Source organism: Felis catus, chromosome A2, assembly GCF_018350175.1.
Source record: "Felis catus isolate Fca126 chromosome A2, F.catus_Fca126_mat1.0, whole genome shotgun sequence".
NCBI classification, from domain to species: domain Eukaryota; kingdom Metazoa; phylum Chordata; class Mammalia; order Carnivora; family Felidae; genus Felis; species Felis catus.
Window position 1 is genome coordinate 136,172,137 of NC_058369.1, and position 21,435 is coordinate 136,193,571.

The 21,435-nt window shown below is 36.2% G+C and overlaps 1 long non-coding RNA gene across 2 annotated transcripts in view; it reads right to left on the reverse strand.

Annotated features, from left to right (window-relative positions):
* Nucleotides 1-1,144: 1,144 nt before the first annotated feature.
* LOC123383993 overlaps nt 1,145-21,435 on the reverse strand; it is a 62,065-nt gene continuing 41,774 nt past the window's right edge. Inside the window, exons 2-4 of one of the 2 annotated variants that reach the window (XR_006594465.1) lie at nt 8,445-8,602; nt 3,105-3,170; nt 1,145-2,220 (exon numbers count right to left, since the gene is read on the reverse strand). This is a non-coding gene — a long non-coding RNA (uncharacterized LOC123383993). Of the gene's footprint in view, nt 3,171-8,444; nt 8,603-21,435 lie in introns of both variants that reach the window. The other variant, XR_006594464.1, reaches the window with a different exon arrangement.

A 21,435-nucleotide genomic window follows, 5' to 3' on the forward strand; every position in this document is an offset into this window, starting at 1 on the left:
TATCTCCCTGTGTAAAATGAGGGCAATCTACTCCTGGGCTTTCTAGCTCTAAAACAAAACAGAACAGAACAGAACAAAACAAAGCACAACCAATACCTGCATAGTTCTTTTCTTTCTTTTCCTTTAATTTTTTTCAGGCAAACCTTTAAAACTTCCAAGAATAGGAACACCAGTGGGGAAGGGGCAGATTCACTGAAATGCCGACCCAGTGCCAACACAGGAAGTGCAGTTGCATCAGGAGACTGGAGTGGGTTACCCTGAGCACTCTGAGCTTTTCCTGTGGTGGTTCAGATTAGCTGGCTTATGCTGGCTGCTTGCACAGTTCATGGAGCCTGGGTGCTATTGCTATAGCATGGTCATATCTTAGGTTTTACTTGGGAAAAGAATAAGTGATCCCTTTAGACCCATCTATCTGATCACTCACAGAAATATTTAATTTTTTTCTTTTTAAATTTTAAAATTTTATTTATTTTTAAAGTAGGCTTTATATCCAGTGTGAAGCTCAATAAAGCACTTGAACTCACGACCCTGAGATCAAGACCTGAGCTGAGATCAAGAGTCAGAAGCTTAACCAACTGAGCCACCCAGGCGCCCCCCACACCCCAATTTTTTTTCTTAAGTCATTGCCTTTTCCCCTTCCCCTTTCCCTCCTCCCACTTTTCTCCTTCTCTCATGCTTACTATGTACCAGGCACAGTTCTCAGTACATTACATGTTTTAACCCTGAGGAAGGTAAGTTTGCTATTCTCATTTTACAGATGAACCCACTGATATACAAAATGTTAAGAAAACACCTTTGGTCCCACAGTAGGGGGCCAGAGCTTGAACCCAAGCAGCCTGGCTCAGGAGTTTATAACCCATAATCACAGTACTATTCAGTTATCAGTGAAGTCATAGGCTGCACATGCTTCTTACTTCCCAGACTTGATTAACCATGTGCTTCTTTGTTTATGAAGATCACTAGAGACGCTTGGCTCCACCCAAAGCATCTTTTTATTTTTTTAATGTTTATTTATTTATTTGGAGAGAGAGAGGGACAGAGAGAGAGAGAGAGAGAACTAGCAGGGGAGGGGCAGAGAGAGAGAGGGAGAAGGAGAATCCTAAGCAGGCTCCATGCTGTCAACACAGAGCCCAATGTGGGGGTCTCAAACTCCCACAAACAGTGAGATCATGACCTGAGCTGAAATCAAGAGTCAGAAGCTTAACTGATTGAACCACCTAGGCACCCCTCAACCCAAAGCATCTTAGTTTTTAGCTCATTTACAAATATGAAAGACAGACACAGTGAAATTGCTAGTTTCTAACAGCACTGCTCTGGACTGCTTAGGGTTACACAGTGTACCTGTTTAGTTGATTCATTTATTCTTCATCTTCGGCTTCAAGTGTTATCTGCAGCCTTCCAGCCTCCATGTTGCAGCCACACCTGATGTCCTACTGTACTGTCATGCCTCTGTGTTTTGCCTATGCTCTTCCTACTTCCCCTAATGCCCTTCCTTCCTTTCTATACTTTAGGGACAAATTCCATCCTCCTAGCCTACCATTCTAGCCTGTAAGTAGAAATATTATAATGTATTATTATGTGCCCTTTGCCCTCTAGATTGAACTTCCCCTGAGGGACATAACAATGTTTTGTTCTTTTATGTGTCATTTCCTATAAGAGTTAATACTAAAAAGACACTAAGTAAACTTATACATGTTTTATCAAGAAAAATTTAAATGTGAGGAAAACCCTTTTAACTGTATCTGGTATTTAAAACATTAACAATTCATTTTAGGGAAGAGTCGTTCCAAGCTGAGTTCATAATCCTCTTACTCTAAGACCTTCAACCAGCGAGGCAAAAGTATATATAAAGATAATACAATGAAAAAAGTTCACAATAAAAATAAGCTTGTGTTATCATGTGTAACTCAATGTGATTTGTCACAAACTGTCAAGTACCTAGTGGTCTTTCCCTTTTAGCACACTGCCTGGCTGGAAGAGATGCACATTCTCCGCTACAAGGGTTTTAGAATTTAAGGATTGCACAATGCAAGGTGGTTAAAGTCTATTTAGGTCTTAAGAGAGTGCCACAAAGATTACTCAAAACTTACCCAGTGAGAAGGGCTCACTTGACTTTATGCTCTTCTTGGAGAGAAAAGCTTGGGCTATGGGAGATCCTCCCACTGCAGGTAGGACTGGGTTGGGGACAGTCTGGCTGGGGTACTCGCACTACATTACAAACTAAGAGCCACGAACAAAAAAACAAAACAGCACACATTTTGTTTTATTTTATTCATTAGAAAACAGTAAGAAGAGAACTAATATGATTCATGGCTAGACAATAACAGTAATAATAAAGTAGACAAAAAATAGCATCATTAAACTATTGGTTGACTTTCTTTCACTAAAGCCTACCTAGAATACACTGAGGGACTATTTTAGGATAAGAAGGGAATTGATATTCTATGTCAGGAAGGTCAGTGACTAATTTTGCTCAAACTGAAAAATGTGTGAACTCTCTTCACCCCCAACTCCAGTTCCCTAAAGGTAATATAGGTTCACAATTCTTTATCGACAATTTTGAAAACCAAAAGTTTTTTGAACTCGTTTGGTGGCAATATCCAATCTGAGCTCTCTTGGCAGCAAAATCAGATCTGAATAGACACAAAGCTGTTTAGAGTCTTTATTTATCCCACTCAGTGTGAATTACTTACACATTTCTTAGCAGAAAAATGAATGTGTTTAATCTGAGGGTGCTACACCAGATCTGGAAGAAGGTGTCTGCTATATGCCCATTTTACCTTCTTACTAATGACAAACTCTGCATTCTAAAACACTTCTAGTTTCAAAGGCTTCAGGTATTTGACCATGTACTTGTAAATACATAACAATCCTTCCTGGATACCAGTCTCCTTTGTCATCCCACAGAGTCTAAAATGCATTTTGAATGGCAACCAACAATCAGCTTAATGCTTTATCTCCTATTGCCTGCACATGAAGAAATGTTCAATTTCTTGGTGGATTTCAAAATAAACCAGAGGAAGTTATCATAATGTTTTTTGTTTTCATTTTTTAACTGCTAAAATCACCCTGGGTTTATAAAAAAAAATTATATTCTTTCATACCTGGAATGGTGCCCCTTCTATTCAATGAAGTATTTATTTTGCATTTTTCACTCCAACCAACCAATTCTAGGGATAGAGCATGTAATATCAAAGTTAGGAGGGTCTCAAAGATAGACAGTTCTAGACTCTTGTCAGTCATAGCTCTCTTTTATGGGTAATAAATCCAAGACAAAGAATGATTGCTCCTTCTTAGAAGTTAGTGATAATCAAGTCATGCTGCAGAGGGCCACAGTTGTATTTCTTTTTATTATTTTCCTTTCTTCCTCCTACTCAATTATTTAGTCCAATGCTCTACACATAGCAGGTAAGCTTTGGAATTTCAGTAATAAATTACAAAGTGGTTAAACTGCTTTATGTGGGGGTAGGGGTGTCTTTTTCACATTTTTCATCTCCTTCCCCTCTTATTCCAGGTGTTTCCTTCTGTTCTCTTTCTACTGACCACTTTTATTTTTCTACATCTAGTTTACTCTTTGTTTCATGTATTAAAATCCTTTTTACTTCCAGTAACCATGTTTTCATTTCTATTATTTACTGTTGGTCTGTTTTCATATATTCCTACTCTTGTTTGATAACTTTATGTTCTTGTTTCGAGGATGCTCTTCACTTCTATATTTTTGAGAAATTTGAAAATACTTATTTTAATTTTTTAAAAATGTTTTATTTATTTTTGAGAGAGAGAGAGAGAGTGAGAGAGACACAGCACAAGCAGGGAGAGGCACAGAGAGAAGGAGACACAGAATCCAAAGCAGGCTCTAGTCTCTGAGCTGTCAGCACAGACCCAATGCAGGGTTCAAACTCATGAGCTGTGAGATCATGACCTGAGCTGAAGTTGGATGCTTAACTGACTGAGCCACCCCAGCACCCCAATGAACATACTTATTTTAAATGCAGAATGCTCTCTTATTTATATTTTATGATTTGTGAATTCTTCTTATGTATGAATGTTTTGATTATCTCACATGGAAGAGATTTCCTTGTGTGCTTTATAATGTTCACTTATCAATTCAATTATCAAAAGTTTCTCAATTGCAAAGGACCTTATTTTTATTGACATCTCTCCTGATCTACTTGTTTCATAGTTGGCTTAATTAGGCTATTGGTTAGGATAGGTTCTTAATCTTTTTTGTCCTTAGTGCTGTTTTTGTTAAATGACTTCATTGAAAACTTAACAACATCCTTGTTTCCTTTCCCCAAGAAATATTTATACAGATACTCACGTAACCATTTTATTGATGACTTTAAGAAGTTTATAGGTCCCTCAAAAACCAGTCAATTATCCTGTAGGAGGATTTAGATCTCAGGTGAAGGACTCTGGGTTCAAGATTTTTCTTTTGTCTCCTATGAGTAGAAAAATTCTAGATGTTTAGCTTTCTTGTAGTACACTATTTATAATAATCTTGAAGGGGTTTGCTTGGGCCACAGATGTGTGATGCATTTTAATTTTAGGCATCATTATAGGTGTGTAGAGGTAATTTGTTGTTACTAGTGATATTGAGCATTTTTTCATATGCTTGTTTGCATTCTATATACTTTTTGGGTTTTGGTAAAGGGTTTGAATCTTTTGCCCATTATTTAAAAATTAGGTTGTTTTGGGGCGCCTGGGTGGCTCAGTCGGTTAAGCGTCCGACTTCAGCTCAGGTCACAATCTCCTGGTCCGTGAGTTCGAGCCCTGCATCGGGCTCTGGGCTGATGGGTCAGAGCCTGGAGCCTGCTTCCGATTCTGTGTCTCCCTCTCTCTCTGCCCCTCCCCCGTTCATGCTCTCTCTCTGTCTCAAAAATAAATAAATGTTAAAAAAAATTTTTTTAATAAAAAAAATTAGGTTGTTTTCTTAATTTTGGGATTTTAGAGTTCTTTATATATTCTAGATGATAGTCCATTATCAACTACATAATTTGCAAATATTTTCTCCCACTCGATGGCTTATCTTTTAATTCTCTTAATGTCTTTTAAAGACTGGAATTTGAAATTTTGACCAAGTCCAATTTTTCAACTTTTTCTTTTGTGGATTGTGCTTTTGGTGTTGTATCTATGAAATCTTTGATTTTCTCTCTCTCTCTCTTTTTAAGTTTTGTAATTTTAGGCCTATGGTCTATTTTAATTTTTAGATATGGTATAAGGTTACTGCATTTTAAAACTATATTTTAAAAAATACCTTATTTCTCCTTTTTAATTTGGAGTTGTGGGGGGCTGGTTATGAACTTGTTTACTCCAGCAGATTGACCTTTAATTAGTTCTACATTATATACTCTTTTCATTCAATAGTTCATCTGCTTGATATGCAAACTAATTATACGTAGGCTAATTGGCTAGTTTCCAATTAAGATAAGGAAATGACTGGCCATGCATGAAATACTGGGTAATGTAGAACAGTATGTAAATCATTTTTCCTGACTCTCATCAGCTGGTCAGACTTCCTAAACAACTACACTAGGGAAGTTATTTGCATAATGGGATCAAACCCATACATTACCAAATGCATATTTTTAATTAGGTAGTATATATCAAGGGGGTGTAAATAAATCAGCACAAAGGTGATTAGTAAATAGAAAATACAGTGTCAGTTCATGAAAGCATCTCTTCAAAATATAGTATTTATGAAATATATTTAATGAATATCCATGTTATGATGGGAACTGATGGGCTAAGGGTTTTCTAATATTGTTTTGAACTTTAATATATTTTCTCACCAAGTTTCTAATATGGAAAAATGCAGAAATTCATTCACACTTTTCTTGAGAAAATAAATAAGTTTATAAAATAAAAAAGTCACAGAGAGGAAAAGTACAGCATAAGGAATAGAACCAATAATATTGTAATAATGTTGTATGATAACAGATGGTAACTATACTTATTGTGGTGAGCATTAAATAATGTATAAAATTGTCAAATCACTACATTTTATACCTAAAATTAATATAACATTGTATGCCAACTACACTTCAATAATAAAAACAAAAATAAATTTAAAAAATATTAATGTTTCTCTGTGACCCAGAAAAAAAAAGAGATTCTTCAACAATAAACAAATATTTTTAGAAGAGAGAAAAATCAAAAGAAAACAAAGGACCTCAGAATAAGATAGTAATATCTGGAATACATATTCATGACCAGTTTGAAAAATATAGGTCATTGTGATGCCACTTTATCTTTTGTATAAAAATTCCAAAAACCATAAAATGTAAATCATCAGGAAAAAGTCTCTGCAATTGTACCTTTCTGGGAAAAACACTGCTAAACGATTGTAAGAAGTTTTTAACCAGTGTTTGTTTTAGGATGGGAACTATGTTTATTTTTATTCATATATTTTATTTATTTATTTTTCAATATATGAAGTTTATTGTCAAATTGGTTTCCATACAACACCCAGTGCTCATCCCAAAAGGTGCCCTCCTCAATACCCATCACCCACCCTCCCCTCCTACCCCCCATCAACCCTCAGTTTGTTCTCAGTATTTAAGAGTCTCTTATGTTTTGGCTCCCTCCCTCTCTAACCTTTTTTTTTTTTTCTCCTTCCCCTCCCCCATGGTCTTCTGTTAAGTTTCTCAGGATCCACATAAGAGTGAAAACATATGGTATCTGTCTTTCTCTGTATGGCTTATTTCACTTAGCATAACACTCAGGATGGGAACTATGTTTAACTGAGAAAGTGCTTCAGGTAAAATGTAAGACCTTAACAGGGTCTTGATACTGATGAAAGTTTTATGTAAAACAAGAGTAAAGTTTTGCTTGTTACTTTGGAGAAAGAGAGATGAGAGAGAGAATGGCATCAGCTGGGTTGCAGACAACTGCCATACCCTGTCATGAACTTCTGCCCTCAATCCCAGTCTCCTCAAATCTTCAGTAAAATGCACACACAAATCACAAAATGTACATTGCTGGTCATCTTGTGGAACTGATGAAGAAGCCAGCCCCTCCATCCTGGACTAATACAGCACGAAGATATAATATGCAGATGAGAATCCTAAAGAGTTAAGTGCAGGAACTAGCAAAAACCATGGGATTTCTCTGACAGGACTGTGGAATTGGTATTTGGACCAAGTTGAACCATATCTCTAGTTGTCAGGGAACTCCCAATGAGAGGGCTATCATCTGGGCTACATACAGATTTTACTGGTATAAAAAAGAACAGGGCATGCATACTTACCGATATAAAAACATCCTCAGGGAGCCTGGGTGGCTCAGTCGGTTGAGCATCCGACTTCAGCTCAGCACATGGTCTCATGGTTCGTGGGGTCGAGCCCCGCATCGGGGTCTGTGCTGACAGTTCAGAGCCTGGAGCCTGCTTCAGATTCTGTATGTGTCTCTCTCTGTCTCTCTGCCCCTCCTCCACTCACACTGTGTCTCTGTCTCTCAAAAATGAGTAAATGTTAAAAAAAAAAAGGTCCTCAAAATATTATTAAACAGAAAAAGCAAATTATATAAAAGCAAGTTGTGCTCTGTTGCTCCAAATTCAACCGGAAGTTGATTTTCAGAGGGAAAATTTGTTATGCAAACCAAATCTACATTAAGGATGCATTTAAAAAAATTTTTTTAATGTTTTATTTATTTTTGAGACAGAGAGAGACAGAGCATGAGCAGGGGAGGGGCAGAGAGAGAGGGAGACACAGAATCTGAAGCAGGCTCCAGGCTCTGAGCTGTCAGCACAGAGCCTGATGCGGGGCTTGAACTCACAAACTGTGAGATCATGACCTGAGCCAAAGTCAGACGCTTAACCAACTGAGCCACCCAGGCACCCCTAAGGATGCATCCTTAACAGGTGGAGTCTATGTGGAAAGAGATGGGGAGAGGGTGAAGAAGCAAAGTTGTAAAGGATGGAGGCAAAACAGACCCTGCAAAGGAAAGTGGGACCACAGAAGACTGCATCATTTACCTGGCCCAGTGAAAAGTGAAAATCTGGGATCTCCTGATGAGAAATTCTGAAGATTTCCAAGACGGTGTCTGAAGAGCTATTAAACTGCATGCAGGGACCCCACCATATGCTGGTCCTCTGCAACTGCACAGGCCACATGTCTATGACACCAGCCCTAAGAGGACACAACCCATAATTGTTGTGCCTCATTGCATACTTTTCTCTCTTTGCACACTTTTTGGGAAAAATGTATCTTTCCTTCCAAAGAAAATACATGGTGAGAAAATAAAGGTTTACTAGGCCCAGATGTCCTTGCTTGCCATCTATCTTTGCTTCATTTCAGTGTGGCAGCTTGGAAGGTCCTGTAAATTCTCTTCCTGGGAATCTCCCAAATCACTCACATTGACCAAGACCTGAAGTCTTTCATACGCTACACTCAATTCTGCCATTTTCTTATTATTTCATATTTTCAGTAAAACTATCTTCCTACCTGATTGTTGTAGGAACAGTGCGGTGTAAAGAGCACAAATCCCTGCATGCAGTAGGTTGTTAATACCACTTCAGGAATCGGTGAATTCATAAATATTTCATTCTAGTTCCAGTTCTGAGTGTTACCGAGGAAGCCACTGAGAGGCCTCAGCTTCTCTTCTAAAAAATAATGAGTTTGAGACAAATATAAAGTCTAACACTGTATAGGTGGTTGAGTGTGTAGAAATAGAACATTTAAAAAGAGAAACTGAGAGGATGGTAAGGCTTACTTCTAGCAGGTGTTCTATCTGCTTTGGAAAATATGCAAGCTTTTAGAACAGGAAAAATCATAAACACAATTTCTCTATTTCCAACATATAGCTAATTAATGGATATACTTATATACTTATAATTTCCACATTAATATGTTCACAGCTGCATCAGTTATTTATTCTACATGTTCAAATCTGCTATTATGTTATTTCCTACATAGAAGATATAGCTAAGGAGGTTAGGGTGTAATAACTATACCTAGTTGTTTATCCAGACTATTAATTGGATAAGAATTAAAGTCAAGGTTTGTAACCCTGTGTCTTGGTCTTTGGGCAGACTAAAATTGGTTGTCCTCATGAACCACTTCTTTAAGCACAATGTGCATTCCCAAAGCATACAAACGGCTGTTATTTCCAAAAGAAATAGCCATAGAAGCAAGCAAGTGACCAGAAAAACAAACAGCATTGTAGAAGATCCAGTATAAAGCTTAAACACAAAATTTCCCTTGAAATGAGACTTCACGTATCAACAGACAGGAATCAAGATGTTGGGGTGCCTGGGTGGCTTAGTTGGTTGAGCGTCCAGTTCTTGATTTCAGCTCAGGTCATGATCCCAGAGTCATGGGATTGGCTCCATGCTGAGGGTAGAGCCTGCTTAGGATTCTCTCTCTCTTTTTCTTTCTCTCTCTCTCTCTGCAACCTTCCCTCCCCCGCTTTGACTCGCTCTCTCTTTCTTTCAAAAATTAAAAAAAAAAAAGCAAACATGTTAATCACTATTGCTAATATTAAACTGATCCAGATTCTCTTGGAAATTTTAAAATTCATTTTGGGCCAGAGCCAATGAGGGGAAATAATGACCTCCTTATTTGCAGGTAAATATCTAATTTACCTTCTCTCTCTTCAGAAGTGGAGACAGAACTAATAAAACTTCTTCATAACAAAGTCTAACATATTTAAGGTAGCCTAATAGCAAATTTGGAATACTAATGTGTGAGTGAGTCCGAGTAAATCTAATGAACTGATTTTTCATATCAAACATAATACCATTTTGCTCCCAACCCCTGACCTTTTCTAATTTGGAATTATCAGCAAAATGGTTGATTTTAAGAAGAGAATTTTGTCTGGGAAAATTAAACGTAGTGAAAAAAAATTGCAAAATTCTGTGAAGTTGAAAAAAGTTTATATACTTCAACAGGAAAGTAAAATAAACACAGAGCCAATTATGAGGCAATAGAAAGACAAATGGACTCTGAGTTTTAAAGATTTGAATTGTAGCTTTGTCACTTACTAGCTTTGAGGCTTTAGACAAGTTCTTTTTTAAATATATCTTTTAGCCATTTATTTAGAGAGAGAGAGAGAGAGAGAGAGCGCGCACGTGAGTGGGGAGAAACAGAGAGACAGAGAGAGGGAGAGAGAGAATCCCAAGTAGGCTCCCCACTGTCAGTGCAGAGCCTTATGCAGAGCTCAATCCCACAAACCAGGGCCTAAGTCAAGAGTCAGATGCTCAACTGAATGAGCCACCCAGGCACCTCTAGACAAGTTTTAAAATTAGTCCAAGTCTCACTTTCCTCTCCAAAGGGATACAATAATCTGTAGCTCACAAAGGATGTTGTGAAATCCATACAGTAGAGCAGCACCATGGTTGTGTTTGTTATGCAAATAATGTGCATTCTCCCACAAAATTAAAATATATTACTATGTGCCCTCTTTTATGTAATGAATACTTTCAGAAATGAATTTTGCATACTATTGTGTATTGTATATTTTATACTAAAAATTACCTACATATGTATATTTTAAATATATAAAACCAAGCATACCATTCTTTATGGGCTGAGAGACTCTCATGGGTAATTTTATCCATATGTGATTTTCACCTCATAAAAATGACTTCAGAACACAACCCCACATAAGATGTAATTCCACTGCATATGGAAATGTTTTGCAATCCATAAAGACCATGCAGGTATAAGATGTTATTAATATTTTGTTTCCACCGAGGGGGACAACACAAACACAACAACAAAAACAACAACAAGAAAGAAAGAAAGAAAGAAAGAAAGAAAGAAAGAAAGAAAGAAAGAAAGAAAGAAAAGAAAAGAAAAGAAAAACACACACCTTACATGAAAGTTTTCTCATAGGATTTTTCTTAACTGCCCCAGTTTTATATCTAGATGAAATAATATTGCAATTTAGAACATGCCGTCTTTAATCCTGAAAAAGTATACTTGTTTTCAGTTAAATATCTATGGACTTAACAAAACTGAGTTAAAATTTTTTAAAATTTTATATCCATCAACTAATCTTAATATAAATTTATTGCAGATAAAAACATTACAGCTTTCACAGATGAGAAAAATAATTACAAAGAATCCCAAACAGAGGACAGAGAGACTAATTCAGAATAGCTTTGCAGTGTCAAATAAAAATTGTATCATAAAAAGGTATATGGGAGTTTGAAACTCCTGTTTCCAAACTTTGATCCGACTGGTCAAAAAACTTGTCCTCACTTGGGGCACCTGGGTGGCTCAGTCAGTTGAACATCTCACTCTTGATTTTGGCTCTGGTCATGATCCCAAGGTTGTGAGATAGAGCCCCTTGTCAGGCTCTGTGCTGAGTATGGAACTTACTTGGGATTCTCTCTCTCTGTCCCTCTTGCCTGCTCACACTGTCTCTCCCTCTCTCCATGATGTGGTTTTGGAGTGGTGGGGGTCTGGAGCTGGCCAAAAACAAATTCTTGACAAGTCTTTAGTGAAAAATAGTGATTTTCTTAAAGAATGGGGACAGGACTCAGGCACAAAGAGCTGCCAAAAGTGAGTTAAATTTAACACAATATTTAATAGTTATTGCAAGTTAGCTTTTAAACAGTTTAAATTCTTTTTTTATTTATATTTTTATTTTTTTGTTTATTTTTGAGAAAGACAGAGTGTCGGGTGGGGGGTGGGGTGCAGAGAGAGGAGACACAGAATCTGAAGCAGACTCCAGGCTCTAAGCTGGCAGCACAGAGCCGGAAGTGGGACTTCAACCCATGAACCCTGAGATCATGATCTGAGCTGAAGTCGGATGCTTAACTGACTGAGCCACCCAGGCACCCCTAAACAGTTTAAATTCTTGAATAACCACCTTTTTATATTAGACAAATAACCAATTTGAGAATCCTCATATTTGTTCTGTGATCGCTGGAACTTCACTAATAATTTTCAAAGTAACTGGTTATTCAACCAAAATTAATACATACATGTCTGTCTCACAAAAAATAAAAAAGGACTTTAAGTTATAGTTTACCCAATGTTAGAGTCAACAGAAATTTTAAAGATGAGTTTCACTCTCTTTTACAATTTAGAAACAAATGGAAAAGGTTAAGTTATTTGTTGAAAGTCAAGCATGTATCACAGAGAAAATGGAACAGGAGGCAGGAAAGTGGAAAGCCAGTGAGAACAGGTCAGCGTGGCAAGGACAGCTGAAGCAGACTTCTCATGAATGCTAGCTTCGTGAGACTCCTCAGAGCCTTCATAAACATCTGAGCTTTTTGGCTGGTCCCGGAAGGGCTCCAGAATACATGCATCAGGCCACAGAATACATGCATAACCCTAAATGCTGAACTTCAACATTTTCAACAGCATTTAGAAAAATGCTGTATGATATATTAATAAGCATCAAAATATAATTGTATGCTAGCAAGCAATTCTCATGGTTTTATTTCCACTTTTTGTAGACTGGATGATTTTTTTTTGATTCTTTAATTTGTGCTCTTCTATGATCACATCTTACTCCCAAGTATTTACAGGTAGGCATTACCCTGAAGGGTTTCTGTGGCATATGGCCTACAGGAACATGTACAAACGTTACACGAGACCATCCTGGGTGTGAATCCTGACTCTAGCACTTACTAGTCAGATACCCTGGATCAAGAAACTCGTTCCCTGAGCCTCTATTTCCTCCCAGTAAAACGAGGATAATATTGCATAGTAGATGTAAAGATTAAGTGAAATATATAAAATGTTTAGCTTAAAGTAGGCACACAATACATAGTGGCTCTTTATCTCCAAGATATCAGAAGTTTCTCATTTTCTTCAAAGAGAAGGAAGAGCAACTTTAGAAAGAAGAGTAATGACTCTTTCATGGGAAAAATATCTTGCTTGAATAGTTACAGTAATTGGTCTTGTTTCATGATTTTCTCTTTCTGGCATTTTTACAGCATTTTTCAGATCATATAGTAAACATTTTTTTCAGCATTATTGAGGTATGATTGGAAAATAAGAATTGTATGTATTATGTTATACAATGCTTTTTAAAAAAGTGTACCATATGATGACTTAATGGGCATATACATTGTGAAACGATTACCACAATAAAGTTAATTAACATATTCATCACCTCACACGGTTACCCTGTGTGTGTGTGGTTGGGGGGTGGGGAACACCTAAGAGCTACTCTCAACAAATTTCAAGTTAACAATATAGTATTATTAACTACAGTTATCAGGTTGCACATTAGAGCATTCATTATTTATCTTGTAACTAAGTTTATAAGTTTGAACTCTTTGATTCATTTCTCCCCATTTCTATGACCCCCAATCCTGGTTCTATGATTTCGACTTTTTTAGATTCTACATATAAGTGAGATCATGCAGTATCATCTTTTTCTGTCTGGCTTATTTCACATAGTATAATGCCCTCCAGTTTCATCCATGTTGTCACAAATGGCAGGATTTCCTTCTTTCTTATGGCTGGATTATATTCCATTGTATACACATACTACATTTTCTTTATCCATTCATCCGATAGACATCCATGTCTTGGCTATTGTAAATAACCCTACAATGAACATGGAAGCATAAATATCCCCACAAGATAGTGATTTCATTTGTTCCCGATATACAACCAGAAGTGGGATTTCTGGATAATATGGTAGCCCTACTTTTAATTTTTTGAGGCATTTCCATACTGTTTTCCACAGTGGCTACACCAATTTACATTCCTGCCAACAGAATGTAACGTGTCCATTTTCTCCACATCCTCATCAACATTTGTTACCTCTATTAATAGCCATCTTAACAGATTTGAGGTGATATCTCATTGTGATTTAGATTTGCATTTCCTTGATGACTAGTGATGTTGAGTACCTTTTTGTATATCTATTGGCCATATGTTTATCTTCTTTGGAAAAATATCTCTTCAGGTACTTAGGCCATTTTTTCTTTGTGTTTTTGTTTTTTTGCTGTTGAGCTGTTTGAGCTCCTTATAAGTTTTAGATGTTAGCCTCTTATCAGATACATGCAAATATGCAAATATTGTCTCCCATTCCACAGGTTGCCTTTTCATTTAGTTGGTTGTTTCCGTTGCTATGCAGATGCCTTTTCATTTGATGTAGCCCTACTTGTTTACTTTTTGCTTTTGCTGCCTGTGCTTTTGGTGTTATATCCAAAATATCATTGCCAAGACCAATGTCAAGAAGCTTTTTCCTTATGGTTTCTTCTAAGGGTTTTACTGTTTCACACCTTACACATGAGGTTTAATCCATTTTGAGCTAACTTTTGTGAATGGTGCAAAATAAGGGTTCAATTTCATTCTTTTGGATGTGGATACCCAGTTATTCCAGCACCATTTATTGAAGAAACTATCCTTTCTCCATTCCCTGTTGGCACCCTTGTCAAAGATTAGTATATGTGTGGTTTGACTATATTTGTGTGGGCTTATTTCTGGGCACATTGTGTGTGTGTGTGTGTGTGTGTGTGTGTGCATGTGTATATATACATTAGAAGAGTCTTTGTTTCTCAGTTTATTGGCATGAGTGTTCAGTGAGGACATGAACAAGGTCCAAAGAAAACATGTTATTCTTATTCTGGAAAGATTACTGTACTGGATTATTTATCTTGCCATTTCTTCCTGTAAAAAGGAGTAAGAAAGATTTTTTTTTAAGAGAAAAAAATTATAATCACTAGATACATGTTATGTAATCTGAGCCACCATCCTTTGGGAGTCTTCGTTTTATCAAGTCCTACCCTCACCCAGGTGCTTAGTGGCTAAATAATCTCCTTTGCCTCTCACACCGTCTCAGGGCAAAATCTGACTTGGTATTTAGCAACACAACTCTGAATACTAATAAATGCAGATGTTCAGTAACATTAACCTTTTATACTAATTCCCAAACAAGATTCAGCAGGAAGCAAGAAGTCATTAAAACAACCAGGTCTCAATGGCTAGCAAACTTAACCCAGTGTGCCAGAAGTGACACTTGTTTACGAGGCTATATCTAGGGGATCTGAAGGATAACTTCACAAAATAGAGACCAGCCAAGAGGACAGAATGCTTTTGCTGTTTGGAAAAAGTAGAGATAATCTGAGAGTTGCTGTTGTTATACCTATTTATCTTAATTTCGGCATTACTCAATTTATCCGTATAAGAAGTAATGAGTTTTTACATACTGATAGGAAATAGCATGAGATGAATGAAAAAAACCCTCTTCAAAAGGCTTTCCTAATCACACTAGCTGGAAATGGATCTTTCTGTTTTCCCTGCTCTCTTGTATTAGTTTTTATCATGCTTCCTCAAATAGAAGTGATTTATGTCTGTGTCTTATCTTTCCTACTGAGACATATATTCGTTGAGAACAGGTAACTATGTCATACGTATTTTTCTATCACCCACACACTTAGCAGAGTTCTTTATGTACAGAAGATAATAAAAACATATGAAATGAGCATGTAAATGGATAAGTAGAAGGAGTGCTTTGGGCCCATTCAAAGGAGTAATCATGAAATGAGAGTAACCAAGAGAAAACTAGCCTAGAATTTAACTTTACATCAAGCATGGAATCATTATAAGCCTGCAAACATTGTTACCAGATCGGTCTCAATTCTCCACTTTACCTGCCAAAAATTTTATTTCTTTGACTTTTCCTCATGTATACATGAGAAATTTTTTACTCCTTTATTATTTACTTCTCATTTTTGTTTCTTTATAAATTATCTCTATGAAGTTAAAAACTTCAGTGAAATTGAGCAATTGTTACTTTCTTTAAATTAAATCACAAGACTATTAGAGTTGATGAGGTGTTTTTTTTTCCCCCTGAATTCTGCATAGATGTTTGGCTTCCTGTCAATCCTCAGTCATCATTAACATTGATAATGCTAATTGTATTTCCTGTGGAGTCCTGGTTGACAATACATAATACAATTAATCAAAAGCAAAATGAAAGCAAATTGTGGACAGGGTAATTCTTTTTATAATGAGTAATATATATTGATAGATGATTTTTATTAATGAGGAGTTCACATTACTTTATACATTTGACATTCCCTTCCTTGTAAGCATCTGGTTAGGATTAGTTTCCCTGTCTTTGGAAAATGTGAGGCTCAAGACTGCACAGGGATAGTCTGGACAAGGCCCATTGCAGACTCCTAAATTAATATAATCTATCTCCCAGATCATTTGTCTTCCTATAGAAACCTATTAAGTGCCTCTGGTATAAAGACAGGCACTCATCAATCACATGACAAATGTGATAACAAGCTTGCAGTGAGGTTATGGGAAAACAGAGGGACTAAATGAACACACAGCTCTGCTCTCTGGCTGTAAGGTGGACTCCTACACTCTCTAGAAGGACCCAGAGGCTACCTCTCCTTCTTTCCCTTACATTTCAGCAGGACGTAGCACTTACAAAGAGGACTGTTACCAAGTTGTTCTAAGTGGCTTCAAATGCCACGGAAGACTGGAACTCATTGGGGGCTACAAAGACCACTGACTGTTTCAATAACCTTCTGCTCAAAATATAGACAGAATGATGTGTCTTGTTAAGGGCATAATAGGCAATTAGGGAGACTGTCATTTTTAAAAGGGCATTATATCTTTTCTTTTGTTCTTGGGACAGGAGTTTGAGCAGTGCCACAGGGGAGTTATACACAAGATGAATAGTAACTGAACAATGGACTTTCAAAACAGAATACTGTTTCCCATAAATATCCCCAAAGTAAAAATAAATAAATAAATAAATAAATAAATAAATAAATAAACAAACAAAATTTCAAAAGTATCTGAAACAGCATTATGTTATTGGAGAGGAGCCTTCACAGTTTTCATTTGGTTGTTATGGTTCTCATTTTTTGTTTCTTTTAAAATCAAGATGCTTTTCAACAGAAATTGGAAACCACACTGTTTCCAATTGGAGAAGAATGCCTAATGCCTGATGCTTTCATTTATTGCATACATGTATTTGTAAAAATGGTTGAAGCAGTGATCTAATAATTCCTGTTTTTCTAGGAAACAATTTAATCTTAAACCATGTTTATCTAGCCTCCCTCAAGACTGAAATGCATCATTACCCTTCTTAGTCTTTGTGGACCCAGTGAAGATCCTGCAAGAAAATTTATAGTGCCCTACAGCTACCACCACCAGATAAAAGAATTGCCCTTTATTTTGAAAGCTGACTACAGAATGATCTTTATTGATCTCTGAAGTAATATTTGGGTTTAAACATTGGGTTATTTTTCCTTAAGTCAATAAATGAAAAATGAAGTAACCCTCAGCCAATTCTGTGTTCTTGCAATAACAGGATCTCTGTGCTTTCCACTGGCACTGCATAGGCAGTTTGCTAAGGAGGCTAACTCCCCAAGTTCTGCTGTCAGAAGAGGAGGTTATACAAGCACAGAAACAAAGCTGTTCTGTCAGCCAAAATACCAGTTAAGCTGTGTTTGCTATGGCATAAATAAATGTTCCCTTCAGATCCAGTCAATGTGAGAAAAACAAGGAAATTACAAAGGGTGGCTTAATGTTAAGAAGATAGGAAGTTAGGAGACATGAAGAAACTTTTAATTGTTTTACAAACATTTCCAGTAAACCATTCTAAACAGCTGGGCCTACAAAATCACACCACGATGTTTCAGAGGAGAGTATCTGAGACTTGGATTAAGAGAAGCCAGCAGGCTGCATGGTCCTCCAAGAATGCGTGTAGAGAAGTTACCAGGATAATGCAGATTCTAGCAAAGCACACAAGCTTTCCTTCCTTTACCCAGCAGGTCAATTTACACAAACAAGATACCATTCTCAAAATAAGCCATTTCTTTTTAAAATGACCTTTTAACTAAACACAGAGCCCTAAGTAAGTCTTCAATACAAAGGGTGACATAATCTTCTATGACTCTGGATGCAATATCTGTAGAAGCAGAAAATCCATAAATCCTGCAAATTTTTAACCTTGCTCTAAAAACTATGTCAGTATATCACTGAATTAAGAAAAGTACTTTTTTACTATTTCCTTGAATCATACAATTGTTTTATGTAATAGCTCTTTGGTTAGTGTTTTCCAGTAGAGAGTTTGATACTGGCATGAAGGTCTCAGATTCAGCCATTTTCTCCATTTGGTCTATAAATTAAATTCACACATATATTCATGGTTATGCATCTATCTATATGCGGTATATGTTTATTACTTATGTATCTATATATGTGTTTATATCCCAGCTTATCCCATGAAAACTTCAGGTGCTAACAGTAAATACATGCAACAAATTTGCAAGATAAAAAATGAAGGCTATAAGACAGGGAAAATCTAAATTAGCATAAGAGATGTAAATTGGCTAGAGGAAAGTGTTAGGGAGAACTTTTATGCTTAAACATGCTACAAATTTCTACTTAGTCGCTACAGCAGAGCTATGACCTTAGTTCTGAGCTTTAGGAATGACAATATAATAATGTAAACAGAGACAATTAAATTGTTTTCATTATATATAAAGATCAAAAACAAGGCACAGAAGGTTTTCAGGAGGATCACAGCTTCTGCTTAACAGTTAACTCCTAAGGCATTCTGTCATGAGTCTTTGCTTTGGGCACACTTGTGGAAGTCATAAACAATACCCTCAAGAACAAACAGAAAAGTCATGCATGGTAGTGTGTCCTGAGAAAAGACAACAGCATAATGTCTCATTTCAATTTAGGGAAAACAGTTCTCCCTGACATGTTCATGGGGAGGGAAGGTAATACAGTCGATACACAAAGAGTTTTAATAGGGTTTGGTCCAAGGATAAAACATACTGTGCCTCTAGTTAAATAGATGGACTGCATGAACATACCGGTAGGTAATTCTAGTGTTGAAAGTGACCCTATAGAAACTAATAGTTATGACCTATTGAGCAGTTACTATAAACCAGGTGCTTTGTTTCTGTGCATTTTTCACTTATTTGTCCTAAGATTCTTTACAATAATTATCATTTCCACTTCTGTATTTTATAAAATGAAGACATGGAAGCTGGAGAGAGTTTAATATACCTACCAAAGGAGCGTGTGTGTGTGTCTACGTGTGTGTGTGTGTGTGTCTAACATATATATTTAAAATTGACAAAATTAAAAGAAAAAATAAAAATCCACCAGTAAGGTGGAATATTTGAACACAACTCTCTCAATAAGTGATAGATCAAATGGAGATAAATCAGTACAAATAAGGAAGATTTGAAGGGAACAACAGCACTGTTTTGCCATAGGATTTCTCAAATTTCCCTGATAGCTTAGTACCAGACCTAGTGAATGAAAATCTCCAGAAGAGAGACTGAGAAAGCTGTATTTTAAAAAATTGCCTCAGGGGCACCTGGGTGGCTCAGTCTGTTGAGCATCCGACTCTTGATTTTTGGCTTAGGTCTTGATCCCAGGGTTGTGAGATTAAGCCCCACATCAGGCTCTGAGCTGAACATGGAGCCTGCCTAGGATTCTCTCTCTCTCTCTCTCTCTCTCTCTCTCTCTCTCTCTCTCTCTCATCCTCTGCCTCTCTCCCCTGCTTTCTCTAAAACCTAAAAAAATAAAATGAAAAAAAAAAACTTGCCTTAGATGGTTCTTATCTTACAAGGAAGTTTGATAAATACTGATCTAATGAATACATAGAAACTCCCGAACCCAGTCATTTTCAAGTTACAAGGAATATTTACCAAAGTATGAAACATTTGCCATGACAATGCTTTGGCCATATAGCAAGTTAGAGTAAATTCCAGAGAATGGATTTCACATGGAATTCCATCTCTGACCACAATTAAACAAAAATGAAATAAAAAATAAAAATTAAATGTTACATTTACGCATACACATGAGGAACAAAACAAAAGTAATTTTGGAATTTAAAAATATGTTTTCAATAACTCATGGCTTAAAGAAAAGAAAAAATTGGAAATTCAAAAATACTCAGAATTGCACAATAAAGAAAACACTAACTCAAGGTTTTGGAAATGTTGGTGAGTGGTATGTAGTGGGGAATTTTTAGGTTGAAAGGCTGTCTTAGAAAAGAAAAAGAGAATCTAAAAATTAATGTGCTAAGCATCAATCTTAAAAATCTGGTAAAGAACAGTAGAATAAACTCAAAGAGAGTCAAAGAAGAAAGAAATAAAGGCAGAGTGAACTAGAAAACAAAAATGCGAGGATCATCAGAGCTAAAAATTGGTTTTGAAGAGACCCAAAAATTGACAACTCTCTGAAAGTTTCATCAAGAAAATAAGACATGGGTTTCAAAGAAACACTTCAAAATGAAAAATTACAGATACTAGAGAGATTTAAAAAAATGGGGCTCTGATGCCAAAAGGTTTGGAAACTTTGAAGAAACAGAAATTTTCCTAGAATAGTACAGTTCATCAAAATTGACCCAAGACAAAATAGAAAATGTGAGTAGCTTTGTAACTATTAGTCATGAAACAAATACATATATTTTTTAATTCCCAGAAGGAAGATGCCAGGCAAAGATGGTTTTAGAGACGAATTTTACCAAATATTCAAGGGAGATAACTCCAACTGTGGCACAGAAACAGAACATTCCACAATTCATTTTATGAGGCTAACATTGATGACCAAAGAAGATAAGGATAATCTGAGAAAAGACATTTACATGCCATTCTTACTTATGAAGATGGACCCACTGATTTTTTTTCAAGTAACAAGTTATTTTTTATTATTTTATTTTCTTAGTGGTATAATGTAATTATTTTATTAACCACATACTATAATTCCAGTTATTATTAGTGCCTATAAGCTGGGCACTGTTACATCTTTCTGGTGAACTGAAAGTTTGATCATTAGGTAGTGAACTTCTTTATTTCTACTAATGCCTTTTGTCTTAAATTACATTTATGTATTATAAATTAGCTTTATCAGCTTTCTTTCAATTAGCATTTTTAAGGTACATCTTTTTCTATCCTTTCCAACTTTTCTGTGCCTTTATGTGACTTTTAGGTATGGTTCTTATACACAGCATCTACTTAGATTTTTTTTTTTTTAATCCAGTTAGAAAAGGTATGTATTTTAACAGGAGAGGAATCAGTCTATTTACACATATCTTGGCTAATCTCTGTCAACAGTTTGGGCTTTCTCTTTGTCCTACTTTTTCTTTTTTCCTTTTTCTCCTTTCTTGTCTTCTTTTAAAGTTAAAAGACTTTTATTATCATTTGAGTGTTTTCCCCTCTACTGGTTTGGATGTTCCTGACTCTATTTTTATTCTTAATAAAAACCTTGAAATTTTACCATGCTTCCATAACAAGACTTAACTTAAACATATATTTACTCTTCTCCTGAATAGCCCCAGCTCCCATAAATGTTTAATTCCATCCACCAAATACACTACCTTTTAGGTTTCATGCTATTTTGTTCTTTATAGTTCTTTGCCACTTTCGATGATTTTTATTCTCCAAATTGAACATAGTTATTTTTGCTTTGTTCAATGTTTTCTTAGATATATTCTCATCTTTAGCATTTTCTTGATTCACCAGTCCTT